Raw genomic sequence first — 18,239 nt, forward strand, 5'->3', positions numbered from 1 at the left:
CAGGGTGAAGGGAAGTGGTGGTGGTTTCTCTTCCATCCTAGGGGAGATCTGAAAATGTTGCCAGGCAGAGGGGAACGACCCCTGGGACAGAGAAAATGCTACTGTGGAAAGAAGTAGCAAGGGAGGGGCAAAGAATGACAGGAGGAGGCAGGAGGGAGAAGAATCTAGAATCTTTGAGAGCCTGGGCTTTGGAGGTGGACATGCCTAGGTCTGAATTCTGGCTCTGCCTCTTTCTCGCTGTGCTTCCTTGGGAAAATTGCTTGACCTTTCTGGGCCTTGAAGTCCTCATATCTGGAATGGGGGGATAATAATACTTTTCTCACAGGGTTGTTGTAAGGGCTGAACAAGATAATGTTTGTAGAGTGCGGAGGGAGAAGGGGAATTGCATGGAAGAGGGAAGGAGACCCCCTTCATTATACAGAATATAAATAACGATGTGAGGGGAAAAAAAGAAGTGGGTCACATTAGATTGGGTAGAGAGAAGTGATGGGAGGGGAGGGGTGGGGAAGGAGGGATAGGAAGGACAGCAGAATAAAATAGACATTATTATTGCTCTATGTATATATGTGACTGCATGACCAATGTGATTCTGCAACCTGTACACTCAGAAAAATGAGAAATTATACCCCCTGATTCAAATGTCTGATATATCAAGATCATTGTACTATCATGTGTAACTAATTAAACAAACAAACAAACAAAAAAGAGCATTAAGAATTAGTGATGGGGTAAGAATGACCCTTTCCTTTGTATGGGTGGTCTCTCTGTAAAGGGGGTCTGAATTCCTTGTTCTTCCCTTGGGGTGAAAGCCTTACTCCTCCTGGATGTATGAGCTCCGTCTTGCTCTCCCTGTCGAGGTCATGGAGTCCAGGATAAATGGGGGTCTTGGTTTGATTGTGGAGGACACACGGGGCACGTGTTAATCTTCCGCAGTGTGAATATGTCTCATGTACTTTCATTTAGCAGCCTTGTCTCTGGTTAAATCTAATTAGTTTCTGCGCTGCTAAGAGATGGAGGGCGTCCTCAGAAGGAAAAGTGTGCAGCCCGAGTCAGATTTAGCAAGGCTCCTGCCCACCCCCTCTCCAGGGGCTCTTAGGGCTGGGACATCAGCTTGCCACACCCCGCTGTCAATCATCTGCAGGGTTACAGCCTTGTTAGAAGTTGAAGGATCTTGGAAGGTGGGCGGCACCCTCACTGTATGAGTTGATTGACAGCAAATCAGGGACGGGGTGGAGCTAGAAGCCTGGTCTTCTGACTACCCATCTATGGTCCCTGTGGCTGTTGCAAGAATAAAACCAGCTGTAGACTTTCGAATGCCACCAATCCATGACGATATTCACCAGTGAATTGTTCACCTAGGAAACGAACCCCTGGCCAACCCGTCTTTTCACTGAGCACTAGTCTAACCCACCCACCGGGCCGGGGTCTCAGGCAGCCCCTCCCTCGGTCATCACACTGCAAAGGGGAGCCACAAGAACCACATGAGATGAGAGAGACTCTGGGGAATTTGACGAAGCTCATCTTAATGAACTTGGTATGAAAGTTGAACGTGAGGCTTTGCATCCCCACAAGAGGTGGGGATCTAATTTGGTTTGAAGCATCGTACTCTGTCTCAAATCAATGAATGACACATTCTTGGGCTTAAGAATCAGAGCACAGAATCTTAGCCACTTCATTATAACGTGAATTTGTTTTAATGAGATATAAACACATTTTCAGAATTTTAAATCTTATTTTCAAAATGAAATCCCCATCAAACTTTTCCTCATACTATTTTTTTTAATCAGACAAGATTTTATTTTGCCTAGAGTAGCAAGAACCTAAGTACAGTTGTTAATTTTTTTTTTTTTAAATAAAGTGAGTTTGAGGGAAGGTGTTGTCTGGCTTTGTGTGTTGGCTCAGTGATTCCAGAATGATGCCTCTATGATTCTCTTGTATTTTCCCTCAAGGTTGTAAGATGGCTATGGCTGTTCCAGCCTTCTCATCTGCATTCAGTTCAAGAAGGGAATAGGAAGAAGATGCTAGTCCTGTCTCACTTTTAAAATAAAAAATAAATGGGAGTTCATAACCCACTTGAATCAAAGTGTGAAATATGATATATCAAGAACTATGTAATGTTTTGAACAACCAACAATAAAAATTAAAATAAAATAAAATAAAATAAAAAAATATATATATTTATTTTAATTTCTAAGTAAAACTCTGTATGTTTATGGTCTACAAAAGGCTATTGCAATACATAAAGATTCATTATGGAATAGCTATATTGAGCTATTTAACATGTAGATTACCTCATATCCTTGCCGTTTGGGGGGAGGGTAAGAACACTTAGAATTTATTCTTTTAGCAAATTTCAAGTATATAATTTATATTTAAAAAATATATTAGTGCATTACAGTTATACATAATGGGGGGTCATTTTGACATAATCATGCAAGGAACATAATTTTCTCCATTTCAGTTCCCAGTACTTCCACTTGTCCTGTTCCCCTTCCTCCTTCTCCTCCTCTTCCCCTCCCTGGCCCCACTGATCTCCCTTCTATTTTTGTGGAATCAACCCCCTGGCTTACACTTTTCTTTACCTTCTTGTGTTCTAACTTCCACATACGAGAGAAAATGTTTGACTTTCTGAATCTGGCTTATTTCCCTTAGCACGGTGTCCTCCAGTGCCCTCCATTAACCAGCCAGGGCCATGATTCCACTTGTCTATGGCTGAGGAGGACACTATTGTGTGTGTGTATATCACATGTTCTTTATCAGTTCTTCTGTTGGTGGGCACCTAGGCTGGTTCTGAAACTTGACTGTTGTGAATTGTGCTGCTGTGAACCCTGGTGTGCCCATATCCCTGCAGTAGGCTGGTTTCAATTCTTTTGAAAAAGACTGAGGAGTGGGATCGCTGTGTCATAGGGTGATTCTATTCCTGGTCTCTGAAGGAATCTCCATACTGCTTTTCAGAGTGGTTGTGTTAATTTGCAGTCCTACCCACAATTCCATGGGTGTTCCTCTCCCCCACATCCTCACCAGTATTGATGATTCTTTGTGTTCTTGATGATTGCCATTTTGACTGGAGTGAGATGAAACCTCAATGTGGTTTTGATTTGCGTTTCTCTGATTGCCATGGATTTTGAATATTTTTTTCATATGTTGTTGGCCATTTTTTCTTCTCTAGAGAAATTTCCTTTTAGGTTCCCCCCGCACCCCCACTTATTGATCAGGCAAGAGAAGGAAATTAAAGGGATACAAATAGCAAAAGAAGATGTCAAATTATCGCTGCCGACGACATGATCCAAACCTCGTCACCAGAAGACTTCCAGAGCCGACAGTTCCCTCAAAGCAGCAGGACACAAGACCAACATATAAAAAAGTCAGTGGCTTTCCTATCCTCCAGTGATGAATCTGCTGAGGAAAAAATCAGGAAAACTATCCCATTCACAATGACTTAAAAAAAAATTACTCGGGAGTAAATTTAACCGAGAAGGTGAAAGACCTCTGCCATGAAAACTAAAGAACACTGAAGAAAGAAATTGAAGAAGACACAAGAAGAGGGAAAGATCTCCCATGTTCTTGGATGGGCAGAATTAATATTATTAAAGTGGCCATGCTAGCCAAAGCGTTGTACAGACTCAGCGCAATCCCCCATCGAATGACCAGTGACATTCTTCACAGAAGAAACAGTCTGAAATCCATTTGGAAGAAGAAAAGACCCAGAGCAGCCAAAGCAATCCTGAGTGAGAGGAGTGATGCAGTGATGTTGGTTTGTGCCACAGAGATACAGTGACAAAAAGAGCATCACATTGACGTCAAAACAGACCCGAGGGCCAGTGGAATAGAATAGAAGGCACAGAGACAAACCCACGCAGATACAGTCACCTGATACTCCCCAAGGGTGCCAGAGACACATGGTGGAGAAAAGACCCCTTTTTAACAAATGTTGCTGGGAAAACTGGATATTTATATGTACAAGAAAGAAACTCGATCCCTGTCTCTCACCCGGCCCAGAAGGCAACTCAAAGTGGATCCAAGGCCCAGGAATTAGATCAGAAACTTGGCAGCTGTTAGAAGAAGATGTAGACTCAACACTCCAGCACATTGGCACCGGCACTGCCTTCCTGAACCAGGTCCCTAAGACTCAAGAAATAAATCCAAGGGTCAATGAGTGGGATGGCACCAAATTAAAAACCTTCTGCACAGCAGAGGAAGCAAGATTGAAAAGAGAGAGCCTGCAGAAAGGGGTAATCAGCTTTGGTGGTTGCTCCTCTGACAGGGGATTAAGATCCAGAATATATAAAGAGCTCAAAAAAAAAAAAAAAAAAAAAACCAAACCAAGAATCCATATATTTTTATTAACTCTAGTGACCGTGATGTACAAAGCTTGACTCTATTTTGGATTAGAGAATCCAAGGCCTTCTAATATTTCCTATTGTATTTGGAAGCTAAACAAGGAAACAAGTGTGTGTGGGGTGTCATGAGAACAGAAGGGAGAGGAGAGGAAGGGGGTTTGGGGGACGGGAGGAGGGATGGGAAAGGGAGGAACTGCAGGATGAAACGGACTACATTTTGCTGTGTATATAAATGAATATATCACAGTGAATTCCACCCTTATGCTTATTTCTAAAGTACCAATTAATAAGAGTAAATTAGAGAAAGACCAGTGGAGGAAGAGGAATGGGGGGAGGGAGGAGGGGAGGGACAGAGGAAGTACTGGGGACCAAAGGGGAGCAAGTGATATCCATGCGTGTGTCCAGGTGAATGTGTCGAGGTGAGCCCCACTTTTCTGCATAACTACAGTGTACGCATAAAACATTACAAAAGAGAATGGAAGACATTTTGCGGATGTCTGATTATGTTTCCTGGGCCATCATTCTCCTAGCTGCAAGAGAATCTGGAAATTGAGGTGTTGGTGTTCCAAAGTGTGGGAGGGGGCAGAGGGAGAACTCGAGAATGGCCTTTGAACTCATCCTAGCATTAGTTTTCTATGACAAGAAGATTCATCAGGACCTGGAAATTTCTCTTCGAGGCCCCCGAAGCTCCCAGAGACCAGACCCTGGTACCTCTTCAGCAGATCTGAAGACTGAGATAGAAATGGCTTTGCACCATCAACTTCACATACTTCCGCCTTTTGTGTTTGAAAACACTTTTGACTTTTCGAAACAGCCATCCCCAACCACCACGTTCAAGCAGTCTCCTTTCCAGGTATTATTTAATTTAACTCTTCTAACAACCCCCTCGAGGCCCATGAAGGGGCTGTTGTTATAATTCACGTATCACAGATGAGGAAACCGAGGGTCAGTGCGGTACATGACTTGTCCCTGTTGCAGAACCCAGCCGGAAAGTGGGGTGGTGGGTGGTATCGGAATCTGGTTTGTCTGCCTCTAGGTTTCTCGCTGTTTTCCACTTGTAATGACACATATCAACATTTTCCAAAGTGTGTCCCAGAGAAATAAAATTAAGGCATCTAAAGCTGTAGGTGTTGATGGGGCCAAATACATTTGAGATCCTCTGGGAGGAACAGGCAGAGCCTTCGCTGGTACCACATTGTGATTCTCCAAGTGGGCTCTGGCCCCAGGGTTCCTCCTGGGGAAACTTTAAAACCCACAGCATCCCCTAGACAGCTCCCAGAGCTCCCTGTGCAGCCTACAGATGGCTTCTCCAGGTCTACTTTGTGGAAAACCATGATACTCAGCAGGTCCACCCCGTCCCAGGGAGGAGGTGTCCTGAGCTTTCCAGGTATAAGAGACCATGTTCAGATAGGTGGGCCGACAGTGGCAGAATGTTCTGGAAAGAAGAGCAGAAGGAGAGGAAGAGAGGTGGGCTGGGTGGTCCGGGGAAGCTGTCTCACGGGCTTAGAACCCTGAGGTATCCTCTCTGCTCACCGCGGAGTGCTGTCCTCTGCCCCACCCACTGCTCTGCTGTGTCCCCTGCTGCTCCCCGTCCCTTCTCCTGTTGCTTTGAGTCGTTTGCTTTCTCTGTTGACAGCTGGCCTCTGCTTTCAATCCATTGCTCGAGCAGCAACTGGCTATAAAATATTAAATCCTAGTAAATATTAATGCCACCATCTCTGTCACATTAATTCATTCTTGTCACTCGAGGGGTCAGGATTGGGCTAATGACTAGGTCCTTCACACTTGCCCATTACCACCCATGCCATCGCCCCCACCACCCCTCTGGTCCCCCCTCGCCACAGTTGCCACCACTAGCAACTTCGTAAGATTTTCTTGCAACTGAGAAACAGTCCCTTTGGCTCCTTCAGGGACTTTTCATTCTGCTCGTTTTCTTCACCAAAGACTTCCTACAGCACAGAAGGTGTACCCGGCAGGGACATTAAATTTTAAAGAGAAGTTGATGCAAGGGGCATCCCGAGACCCCAAGGCAAATTCTAATCTGGATGGTGAAACATGCCGGTCTCTCTCCACCTGACTCTTATTTCTTTCCCATTGTTACCAGCGTGGTCAATATAATTCATGATGATGATGATGATGATGACGATGATGATGATAGGAACCAGCAAACTTAACTGCTTACGTTGATGTTGGGAGAAGTTGCTAGGTTTCCAGCTGCTTTGTTTCTAGAGGTTGAGACTTGGAGAAGGCTTTCCACCTGTGAACACATGGGTACCCGTGACTCCAGGGGAAGAATTCCATGGTATCTATTTGGACAGATACAGACTTTCTCTGCCCATACGCCTTGTTTTGTGGATCCTGATGTTGGAGGAGTTGGATATATTTGAATTGGAACCACAGAGATTTCTGGAAGAAAGTGAGTGAGGTCCTTCCTAACCTCTACCTTTTGAAGTTTAATAAGATTAAACTTCAAATATTAATATTTGATGGGCGGAGGAAAGCTTGATGAAGTCAGCTGATTGGACATTGGGGGCTCTGAGAGAGGGGAGGAGGGAAGAAGCAGGAGCGTTAACCTGGCTTCCACATGGTCTTCCTGGGCACATGCTGTGTGGACCATGCTGAGATGACTTTGGCCTAGCCCTGTGGGCCCTGTGCTTCTGCGGTGGGACTCACTGCTGGGCATTTCTGTATGTGTGTCAGCAATTTTGTGATGCATATCCTGAAACTCGTATCTATCTATACAAAATGCCCTCCGCCGTGTATCTATGTGTACAGAGGCTTCCCTAATTCTAGAAATAGTACTAGGTCAAAGGGTGTATCAGGTAGGATAAGTACAATATGATGCAATAACAAACAGCCCTAAAACTATTACAACTTCAAAGGCTTATTTCTTACTCATCCTACCCATCCAACAGGGTTTTGTTCATGGATTTTCAATCTGGGACCAAGCAGCCATGGTGCCATACACAGTTAGTCCCCCTAGAAGAAGAAATGAGTTTTCCAAAAGTCAATGTGGTGCTCTGGTTTGGAGGTAGCGCTTGTCACATCCTCTTCCAATCCCTATGCCAGGACCAGTCATGTGGCCAACCAGAGACCATGAAGTCCAGTCTTAACCATGTCAACCTCACCATGTGGCTAGAAGATGGGGAGCCAGAAATACTTGGTGAATGGCATTTACGACTACTTTGAAGGTTGTGGCTATTGTGGAGATTTCTGATATGTATTGCCAGTACACCCTCCAGCATGGCTGTGCTGGCATAACCCTTTCACCTGTTAATCTGTCCAAATATTTGTTTTCATAACCCCATTATGGTGCATTGAATGGACATACCATGAGTTATTTCATCAACCCCCACCAATGAGCACTTTCAACTTCTTTCTATTCTAGTAATGTGATGAATATTATTGTATATGCGTATATTTGTCCCCTTATTTCTTTAGGATAAATCCATAGAGACTAGAGTGTTGAATAAAAGTATATGAATACACTTAGGGAATTTGATACCTATGATCATATTGCCCTTTCAAAAATGCATACCTTTGCATGGTTAGAATAGAGCAGGGCCTATTTTTATTGATTTTATTGATTTGCATCTTCTAAGTTCCTCCATTGCAGTCTCCACATCTGGATGTTCGTGACCTTGGGTAGCTTGGGTTCAGACACATGGATTTGCATGAGGTGAGTAAAAAAAGAGAGAATGTATCTGTGAGGACCATTTCCAATGATACTGTTACTTGAATCCATTTGCAGCTCAGGGTTGGGTGTCCTGACTTGCTTTTACCTTAACACAGAGTGTCTTCCTGTTAGGTTTACCTTGAAACCTTGTCTCAAGTCAGCCACGCTAGTGGATGAGGCTCACCAGGTGACAAAAAAAATGAACAGGGCACTTGTTTGACACACTTTATCAGAAGACTGCTAGTCTTTGTGACAGTGGCCAAATCAGCCCCACCCTGATGATCTCTGTATAAAGGGAAAGGACACTGATAAATCAAAGCCATTGATGGAGTGGCTGGAGAAGGGACAGATGCATTTGCTGACAGTGGGTTTAGAACTTTGGAGATAGTTCAAGAGCTACATGCATCAAGAAGGACCCGAGTCTTGCTATTTGACACAGGAGTGAAAATATCATGTGGGGATAGGGAAGGCACACTTTAAAAGGTTGGCAGGCACTGCCTTAAAGATTCATGAGCTGTTTGGGAGAGAAGAATTCTCAGATTATCATCTATTTGCTTCTTTCTGGGTTCTTTGTGTTTCCTCAATAATAATGTTTACTAAGAAGGAACGTCAATTCAGGGGAGGCGATTTTAAGTGGAATTTAAATACTATACAGTGTTCACTCTACATTGAAGTCATGACTGTGCACATGTGTACACATAAACACGCATCCTTTGTTCATCTCTCTAGCCCTGTACCAGTTAGGATATTTTGGTTGCACAAAATAAATCTAATGCAAAGTGACTTAAAAAATAAGGACATTTATTATCAGTAGGGAGGCCCTATAATTTCTTATCCAAACCAGGAAATTTTTGTTCAGGACAAATGCTGTGTTAGTGAGCTGGCACAAGCATAAACTGGACCGGTTCCAGTAAAACTAGGATGATAACCATCAGAATTATCCTGCGTATCAAGACAACTCTAGGTCCAGAGGTAATTCTGGGGCTCAAAGATATTCAAGCTTCCAAAATTTCAGTGGCTAGCCTTTGTCCTTATTCTTTTGCTTTGGGGCTCAAAAAATGTTGCAACTGTTCCAAACATCAAGACACCCACCTCTCCCTACAACACTGACTTTGTAAAAGGAAGGGAGACGGGTCCCAGTGGCCCCCAGCAGACTCCCATCACATTCATTGGTCAGAGTCTCGTCATGTGTCCTTAGTTCAACCAATCGTGGGCAAGGGCTATGGGTTCCTATGATTGGTTTTGATTCCTTGAAGTTCACTCCCCCTGGGAGCTGAGAGGGGTACAGCCTTTCTTCACATATTTAGCTCTTAGGGCAGGGAATAAAATTTGGCTTCTGTTGAAAAGGAGGAGGGGGAAAATAGTTGCTGGGTGTGCAATCAGGAAGGTCTACCATTTTCCCACTTGGCCAGGTCTCTCATCTATAGTCAGCTTGGAGGGTAAATCAGGAAGGCAGCCATGTATCATCTATGGGAACTTGTGAGCCTTTTGCAAATGACCAAGGCCAAACTGTATCTATGCATGTGATGATTTAATGTTATAAGCACCTTTGTATCTTTTCTCCCACCAAGTCCCCACAACCACCCCCTGAAATTAGCAAGTGTAGTTACTGGGGTCCCTGTTTCTCACCAGTAGTCAGGGTCCAGAGGCTGAGAAGACAATGTCCAATGCCCAGTGGGGAAGGACACTAAGGTTCAGAGTGGTTCAGTAACTTGCTGCTGGTCCCAGAGTTACTAAATGTCCAAGGAAGGATCAGCACTCAGTTCTGTCTGTCTCCCAAGTTCATTATCATCCTGTGCAGTGCTGATTACAAAAGCCTACACATTTTTCTGTGGGGGAAGGTGGACAGTGGGTTAGGAAGTAAAGGGCAGACATTCTTAATAACTGCATTGGGAAGATGAGATGGGTGTTGGGAACCATACCTAGAATCCTGCATTTTCCCCCCTCTCCCATGGATACTGGGATATAAGTAATGGAGAATGATACTGTTACTTGAATCCATTTTACTATTTTTCTTCAAGGATTGAAGAAAGGCATAGAAGAAAGGGAGGAAGGCAGAAAACATTGCCAGACTGTGGTATTTTTGAAACACTTGTTAATGGATTCTAACCGCAGTGTGATCCCTTTCCACAGTGAGTAACCAGTTTCCAGTTTTAACAACATCAGAGGCTGCCAAGCCATCTTGAACTGGTGCTCTCCTGGTCATCAGTGGGTGGGGTGGAAGGAAGAGAGTGGGGAGAAGTGGAAAAAACCCTGAATTTCTTAAAAAGTGACCCATGTTGTATGGGGGGGGGGAACTGCCATCAATTGCCACCCACCATCACTCCTTCATTCCTTCCACACCCCACCTCCTCCCCATTTCTCATCTTCCAATTAAGCCTCCTTGGGCCTCGTTTTTAACAAGGAGCCGTGTGTGAGTGCTTCCTAATGATTTCATTTTCAACATGTCATGAGTCAGGAGGCAGCTGGGAGCAGAGCGGCTTGGTATGAGCAGCCCTGGCTAATTAGGTTTCCGGCAGCTTCTTCCTGTGCCCACCCCCACCAGCCCGCTTTGCCCTGTCACACCCTCTGCTGGATTGCATTCGGCGGCCTGTCTTGGTTAATTTGAAGATCTCAGGCAGAACTACACCCTCTTCTCTATTTATTAAAGGTCTCTCAGCTGGGGCTGCTAATGCCAGAAATAATTAGCAAATTCTTCACCCCCTGAGGAATGTCCTCAACGGGTGATCTTGTAGTGGTCAGGGAGAGTGGACACCATCCAAGGGACACTTGTCAATACGTGGAGCCATCTGGGGCTGACAAAATGACTAGAGGAGGGATGTTGGCATCTAGGGTGAGAAATCCTACACGTCTAGAAAAAAGTCAGTTCTGAGCAACGAGGGATGGCTCTGTCCATTATGGCAATAGAAAACTAGGCAAGTGCAGAGGGCGGAAGGGTCCTCTAGCTTCTGTCGCTTCTCACGAAGAGGCTTCTGATTTAGGTAACAAGGAAAGCAGAAGAGGGTTGCATTCTCTGTCTTAAGGTGTTCTGGGCCCTCCTGGGTCATTCTGTTTCTGGTTCATCTCTGGCCCTTCAGGACCTGGCACCCTGTCAGGCCCACGGAAGATGCTCAATCATCCCACGTTGACTTGAGTTGCTCATGCCATTTCTAACTATGGAATGGTCCCGGGCTTCCATAAAATTGCAACTGAGCATCCAGTATATCATCAGCATTCAGTGAGGAAGATAGAAGTAGGTATCTTAACAGAAAGAATTTAATACAGGCAATTGGACAGACAGGTTATGGAGGATGGAAAAGTGGTGAAATAAGCCAGATGTAGTGACTGAGAGAAGCAGCTACTGCTTCTGTAACTGGGGGAACAGAGCAAAGAGCAAAACCTAAAAGCCAGAAGGGGGGGCTCATGGAAATAGGGTCTGGACCTCTGAAAAGGGGACATCCCTGGTTTGTGCTAGATCCTTGTCCAAGGCCCAAATAGGCTGATTCTTGGAGTACTGGAGGCACCTGGAGGCATGGATCACTTGCTGGAGTGGGGTGTGGGGGGTGCGGGGTAGGCTGGGAATGGAGGGCTTCAAAGGCAGTGCTTTTGCTGGGGAGGTGCTTACGGGGACCAGATGCAAACAGGAAGAAGGAGCAAGACCTTCATTCTCTCTCCTCCAGTCTTTATCTACCCTGACCTCCCCAGATTGACAGAACAAAAAAACCCACAAACAAATAAACAAACAAAAAATCCAGCATGCAAAGGAGAAAGGTAGTTTGCAGACCTGGCCCCACCAGCTCTCAGCAGCACGATGAAGCGTGGCCTTAGGGCTGAGAGACGGAGTTGGAAAGTAACAACCCTGTTATATACTAGATTCTTCATCCATTCTTGGGAACCCAGAGGTGAGTCCAGGCTCTCAAGCCGACTGTCTATCTAAAGCTTGCAGACTGGGGACATGACCCTGCTGATGACAGGCACGGTTAATTAATTACCGCTGCAATTTGTGTTTAAAGCAGATGTACGGGCACAGTGAGAGCACGTCACACAGCGACAGGCACTTTTCTGGGGTGTGTGGGGTTCCTCTGGAGGAACAGAACCTTGAAGATGCAGCCTGAGAAGTCAGGAGCGGGGCTTAGCCCAGAGGAAGGGGAGGAGCGAGCGGCACATGCAGGGAGGGGAGCTGAGGGCTGGGGATAGGCTCAGCTGGTAGAGAGCCTGCCTCCAATGCACAGGGCCACGGGTTCAATCCCAGCACCCCCCACACACAGATGGGAGCTGAGAGACCTGGGGACATTTGGGGAGACGAAGAAAGGCAGAAACAGCACGTGAGTGGCACTTGCACCTCGTTCAGGGATCTGGTCCTACCTGGCCTCCTGGGGTCCCCTGTAATTGCAGGACCCTGAAGCCTCTCCTGCTGAGCTCAGCCTTGGCCTCCTCTGGCGCCTGGATCTGCTCCTGCTGCCCCTTTGGTTGCTATTTCCTGTTGCCACTTGATTCTCATGGTGACAAATAACCTTCCATGTCCCCATTCCTCCCACTTTGACTTCTCTTTGCTAAACTTGGAGGTGCAACTCAACAGATGATTGATTTAACCTCCCTGGTTGTCAAAACTGCGAATCAAACGATCCTTGAGACATGCTTTCTCATCACTCAAATTGAACAATATGTAAATAAAAAAAAATGACAGAGACCAGCGAGGGTACAAATGGGAAGAAGCCGTCACTCTCGTACAGGGGCGTGGGAGGGCCGATTCACACAAGCTTTACAGAAGGGAATTCAGTGAGATAAATCAGAAAGTCTTATCCACGGGCACAGCCCCGAGTAAGGCAACCTCACTTCCAGGAATTTGTCCTAAGGAAATTACAATGTCCTCATTCTCTGTCGGTTCCACATTAGTGGTTTCAGCCAACCATGGGTTAAAAAATTTGGAAAAGAAGTAGCATCTGTACTGAACAGTACAGAGTGGCAGTGATTGACATAGGATTTACATTGTACCTGTTATTGTAAGAATCTAGAGATGGTTTAAAGCAAAGAGAAGGACGTATGTGAGACACAAGCTAATGCTACACTACTTTATATTAGGGACTTGAACAACCAAGGATGCTGGTGTCTGTTGGTGTCTGCAACCAATCCTCTGCAGACACGAAGGGGTGGTTGTTTCACAGACGTACTCAAAGACATGGCAGCACTCTGTAGAACGGATCTACTTGCCCATTTGACAGTTGGACACTGGGTATGTAAACTATGACGTGTGTGTTTTGCTGAAGTTTGGTGATTCCCCCAGAAACTTAGAGAGTCCAAATTTTGGTTCTTGAACTTACCAACTTTCCTTCTCTGGAAAAGCCATTGGATTTTTGGAGCTTTGGCTCCCTGGTAGGAAAGGAAGGTTGGTATGTCTTCCTTAATGGGGTTGCCGTAAGGTCGAATGGGGTTTTGGGGTGAGGAGTGAAGCTTCTACTTTAGTGGGTGTTTTGGACCCTAAAATATTCAAGTTCACCTATTACCCTAGACTCTGTTCAGACCAGGCCTTGGCCTCCACCACCCCAAGGAATAAAAGGACCACGGTGACATCTGTAGCCTTTGGAAGTCTAAAAGCTGCTGTCTTGACAGCAAGGGGAGTTTAGGGTGACTTCCTGGGGCACTGCTTATCTCTCAGATTGGAGGAAGGAGGAGACTAAACACTTAGGTGCATGTGGCACCTGGGCAGCCGGGCCGAAGCTCAGATGGGGTGTGAGGAAGAAGGACCTCACTTTTAGTTTTGGGTTCTGTGGGCATCTCACTATCCCGGTGAAGCCTGCCTGTCTGGATTCAGACCTCAGCTCCACCTCGTAATGAACTTGTCTATTAGCCAGCATTCTCTGGAGAAGCAGAACCCACAGGAGATAGGTACAGGTGTAGAGTTGTTATGGAAATCACCTCTCCATTTCATGGAAGCTGAGAAGTCCCATGATATTCATCTAAAAGCTGGAGAACCAGGAAACCCAGTAGTGTAATTCAGTCTGAGTCCAAAGGCCTCAGAACATGGGGTTCTGCTGTCCAAGAGAAGAGGCAATGAATGTAAACAAGGTCAATTTGAGAGAGCAATTCTACCTGGGCCACTGATGGATCATATGATGCCCACTCACATTGGCGGGTGTTCTTTACCCAGTTTACTGATTGAAATGCTCATCTCAAGTGGAAATAAACGGTGGTCCATCATCTGATGATTGGATAAAGAAAATGTAGTACCTAGGCACCATGGAATACTATTCAGCTACAAAAAAGGATGAACTCCTGTCCTTTGTGGCCATGTGGATGGACCTGAAGATTGTCATGTCAAGTGAAGCCAGCCAGGCACAGACAGACAAGCAGCACACGATCTCACTCACATGTAGAATCTAAAAATGTTGATCTCATAGAAGCTGAGAGTAGAATAGTGGTTCCCAGAGGGTGGGGAGAACAGGGTGGGGAAGGGATGGAGAGAGAGGTTGATCTGGGGCTACCAAGTTATAGTCAGGTGGGAGAAAGGAGTTCCGGTGTTCTAGGGCGACTAGAGATAATGATGATAATAGATAATGATAGGTAGATCATAGATAATGATAATATAGATGATGTAACATATTTTTAAGAACTAGGAAAGAGGCTTTTGAGTAGTTTCACTATTCAAAATGAAATAACACATGTTTGAGGAAATAAATATGCTTACCCTAATTTGAACATTATAAGGAATTTGATCCATTATATCCGTTATATTTGACCCACTGTATCAAACATTATTACATGGTATCCCCTGTATACACATTTTATGTATCTGTTAAAAAACAAATTTAAAGTATGTTGACACCAATTATATATAATCAGAGATATGAAAAATTGTGCTGTACACATATAATAAGAATTGTAATGCATTCCACTATCATTTATTTATTTTTAAATCATTAAAAAATAAATAAATTTTTTAAAATGGCAAAAGCTAATCTCTTCCAGAAACACCCTCACAGACACAACTAAAAAGTAACATTTGCCAGCTACTTGGCCGTCCCTGAGCTCAGTCAAGTTGACACATGGGGTGAACACTACAGTGTGTGTCCATGAGCCAAGGAGTTAAGCTCTTGGACTTCTGCATGTAGGACAAGCCTGTTGCTGGGAATGAGTGAAGCACAGCTCATAAAGTTATTAGAATGGAGGCCGAAAAAGACTTAATAGGTTGCAAAAAAAAAAAAAAAAAAGTAAAAGCCAAGGGAGGTGGCAGGTCTCCAGGAGGTGGCCTTGGAGTCCTCTGGTGTACTGGCTGGGGGAAGTGGACATGGGAGTTGTGGGTGCTGCACCAGGTAGATGACACCCAGAGAGACAGAATGCATCTCTTGCCAGGGACCAGGGAGTGTCCTGGAACTCAGGCCCATAAATAGCACTTGGAGATTAGAGGGAGGGGGACAGGCCTGGACACAGGTTCTACAGTGAGGGATGTGAGGATCAGAGGAACTTGGTCCCCTCCCAGGGGCCGGCAGCGTGGGGAGTGCACCAGGTACAGACCACCTCTGAGAGGATGTCAGGGGAAAGGCATGAAAACAGACCTGCCCACCCCTCCCCGCCAATGGGATATTTCCACACCCCGTGGAACTTGACAGCCTCCCCTCAGAGAGGCCAGGAGCGAGAAAATCCTAGATTTGACCTGGTATGACCAGAAATCAATGAGGGGAAAAAATGAATTATTAAAGGGATTGAGTTTGCCTGGAAGTGATGAGATGTTCTGGCTCACAGAGTTTGGAGGACTCAGGCAGGACCTAAGTGCAGTGGGGATCACACGCACAGACATGGAGAAGGCGCTGGGAAATTCACAGGGACTGCATTATGCAGAGGGGCTGGCACCTGGCAAATGCTCCGTAAATGGGAAATAAAGAGGTTCCACATAAGAATAATAACATGCTCTCGATCCGTCCCCGCAATGGGCAGCGTTTCTGGTGGACAGAAGGCCTGGGAGCTGAGGTCTCCCCCTCCCTCCTGACTGTATTCCCTTTATTAGGCAAGGCTGGAGAGCGGGGACAGCAGGGGCAGTGGGCTGGGTGCAGGCCCCGCCGTAAATACTTCCAGTGGGCAGAGAGATTTATGGTGTTATAAATGCCAGCGGCAGGCCCAGTTTGTGTTAATAGCCTTATTAGTTACATTGCTGTAAAATCCGGATCTCCACACTGTTTAACAGCTACAGTTTTGCTCAGCAGCATTAATTCAATAAATTGAGGCCCCTTGACATAAATCTTAAAGCCCCTGGAACCTGATTAGGAGATCCCTCCTGATGGGTTAGAGATGGACAGATGGAGGGCGGCCAAGGAGCTTCAAGTGGGGACGATGAATCCGATGACAGGGCTCTCTCTCTCTCTGGCTGTCACAGTGGGTCACTGCCTACCTACAATCCCAAACGGGTTCAACCTTGACCTTGAATGGGGATGGGTCGTGGAAGATTGCTGGTGATCAGAGGTGGCGCATTCGGAGCCCCCATTATCCCCTAAGTGCCTCTGAGCGAATTAGAAACAGGTGTCCCCTCCAGGTTGTTGCGGCCTCACCGGTGCGTGGCTTGGTGGGAGGATGACACTTTCATGCTGGTGAAAACAGAAAAAATTCAGAGAAGCCGTAGGCTGGATCGCAGACCTCAGTGCGGCAGGCGGGCAAACCCGTCAAATTCAGCTGTAACAAAAGAAACAAGAGTTTAGGATTGAAAGACCTATAAACTATAAAGTAAAAAACAAATAAAATGAAACAGTCCATTGTTAGGCGCATGCATGTGGAAGAAACGAAAGAGAAAAATCAATGGAATGATTAATCCAACATTTAGGATCCTGGTTACCTCTAACAGGAGGTGGGATGAGGGCAGCCCATCGGTCTGGATAAAATTACCGCTAATGCTTTGGTTCTTTGGGAGAGGGAGGGTTTCCTGGTGTTCATTATATTATTTACAAGATAACAGATAAAATAAAAGAGCTAATCATTAGCTAATGATTAATCCGGTTCTCTGTCCCTGGGGAGAGGGAGCAGCCGGAAGGAAGGAAGGTAGTGGGGCAACCTCTGCTGCTGTCCGTTTTTCCCCCTCTCTGACTCCTAAGGACAGGCCACACATGCTGAGCCCTGTCGTGGGTCTTTCTGTCCATCACCCCATTGATTTCTCCTGATCACCCCGTATGCCAGCAGAGGTCCAGGGTTGAAGCTCAACTCAGCCACTTACAAGCTGAGTGATCTTGGATGCGTTGCTTAATTACTTTGTGCTGTGTCGTCTCCTCATCTGTGAAATGTAATTTTAAAAGCTCAATTGCAAAGATCAACACAACGTGAGCGGGAGCTCGGGGCATAGCCATAGGCAACAACAACAACAAAATGATTAGGGCTCAGCGGCAGAGCGCATGCCTCGTATATGTGAGGCACTGGGTTCCATCCCCAGCACCACGTACAAATAAATAAATAATAAAATAAAGATCTTGTGTCCATCTACAATTAAAAACAATTTAAAAAATATGAATGATTAAAATGTGGAGAGGGCTGGGGTTGTGGCTCAGTGGTAGAGTGCTTGCCTAGCATGTGTGAGGCCCTGGGTTCGATTCTCAGCACCACGTATCAGTAAATAAAATAAAGATCCATTGACAACTAAAAAAATATTTTGAAAAATGTGGAGAGTAGTCATAGCTGTGTGGTAGGCTATAGCAGGATCTAAGTGAGATAGTGGGTTTGGACCTGTGCTTGGCAGGTGGAATCAGTGTTAGATACTATTATGCCCATCTTCTAGATGAGGAAGGTAAAGGGTGGATGGGAGAGGGAAGTACTTGCTCAAGCCTGCGTGGTTGCCACCAAATGGCCATTTCTTGTCTCTCTTCTTATCCAACCTAGTCCCTTTCCTGTCTGTCAAGCAAAGAACTTATTTGAGTATTTAATGTGAGGTCAGGGATATACTAGGTTCTGAGATGCAGATATGGTAGGATAATGTGTCTAATCCTTACCTGTAAGCATCCCACAGTCTTTGAGAGCTGAATGTTGGTTGATGGAGGGCTGGTGGTGGATTCTCAGGGTGTGAGACCACCCCCCCCCCCGGACTGACTGTTCCAGAGACATTACTATAAGACTCCTCTGGAGTTGGACCAACCTGCCCTTGCCTGGCCTCATAGCCAAGTGGGAGAGCTGGAAGAGGAATGGGGCTTCCAAGGCCAACAGGGTGAGAAGATTATTTCTTCTGCCATGTGTCCATGGTTAATAGGTATATGGGATGGACACCAGGTTTTCCA

The sequence above is a fragment of the Marmota monax genome, unplaced genomic scaffold, assembly GCF_021218885.2.
Source record: "Marmota monax isolate L192 unplaced genomic scaffold, Marmota_monax_Labrador192_F-V1.1 WCK01_AAM20220418_F8-fsc00185, whole genome shotgun sequence".
NCBI classification, from domain to species: domain Eukaryota; kingdom Metazoa; phylum Chordata; class Mammalia; order Rodentia; family Sciuridae; genus Marmota; species Marmota monax.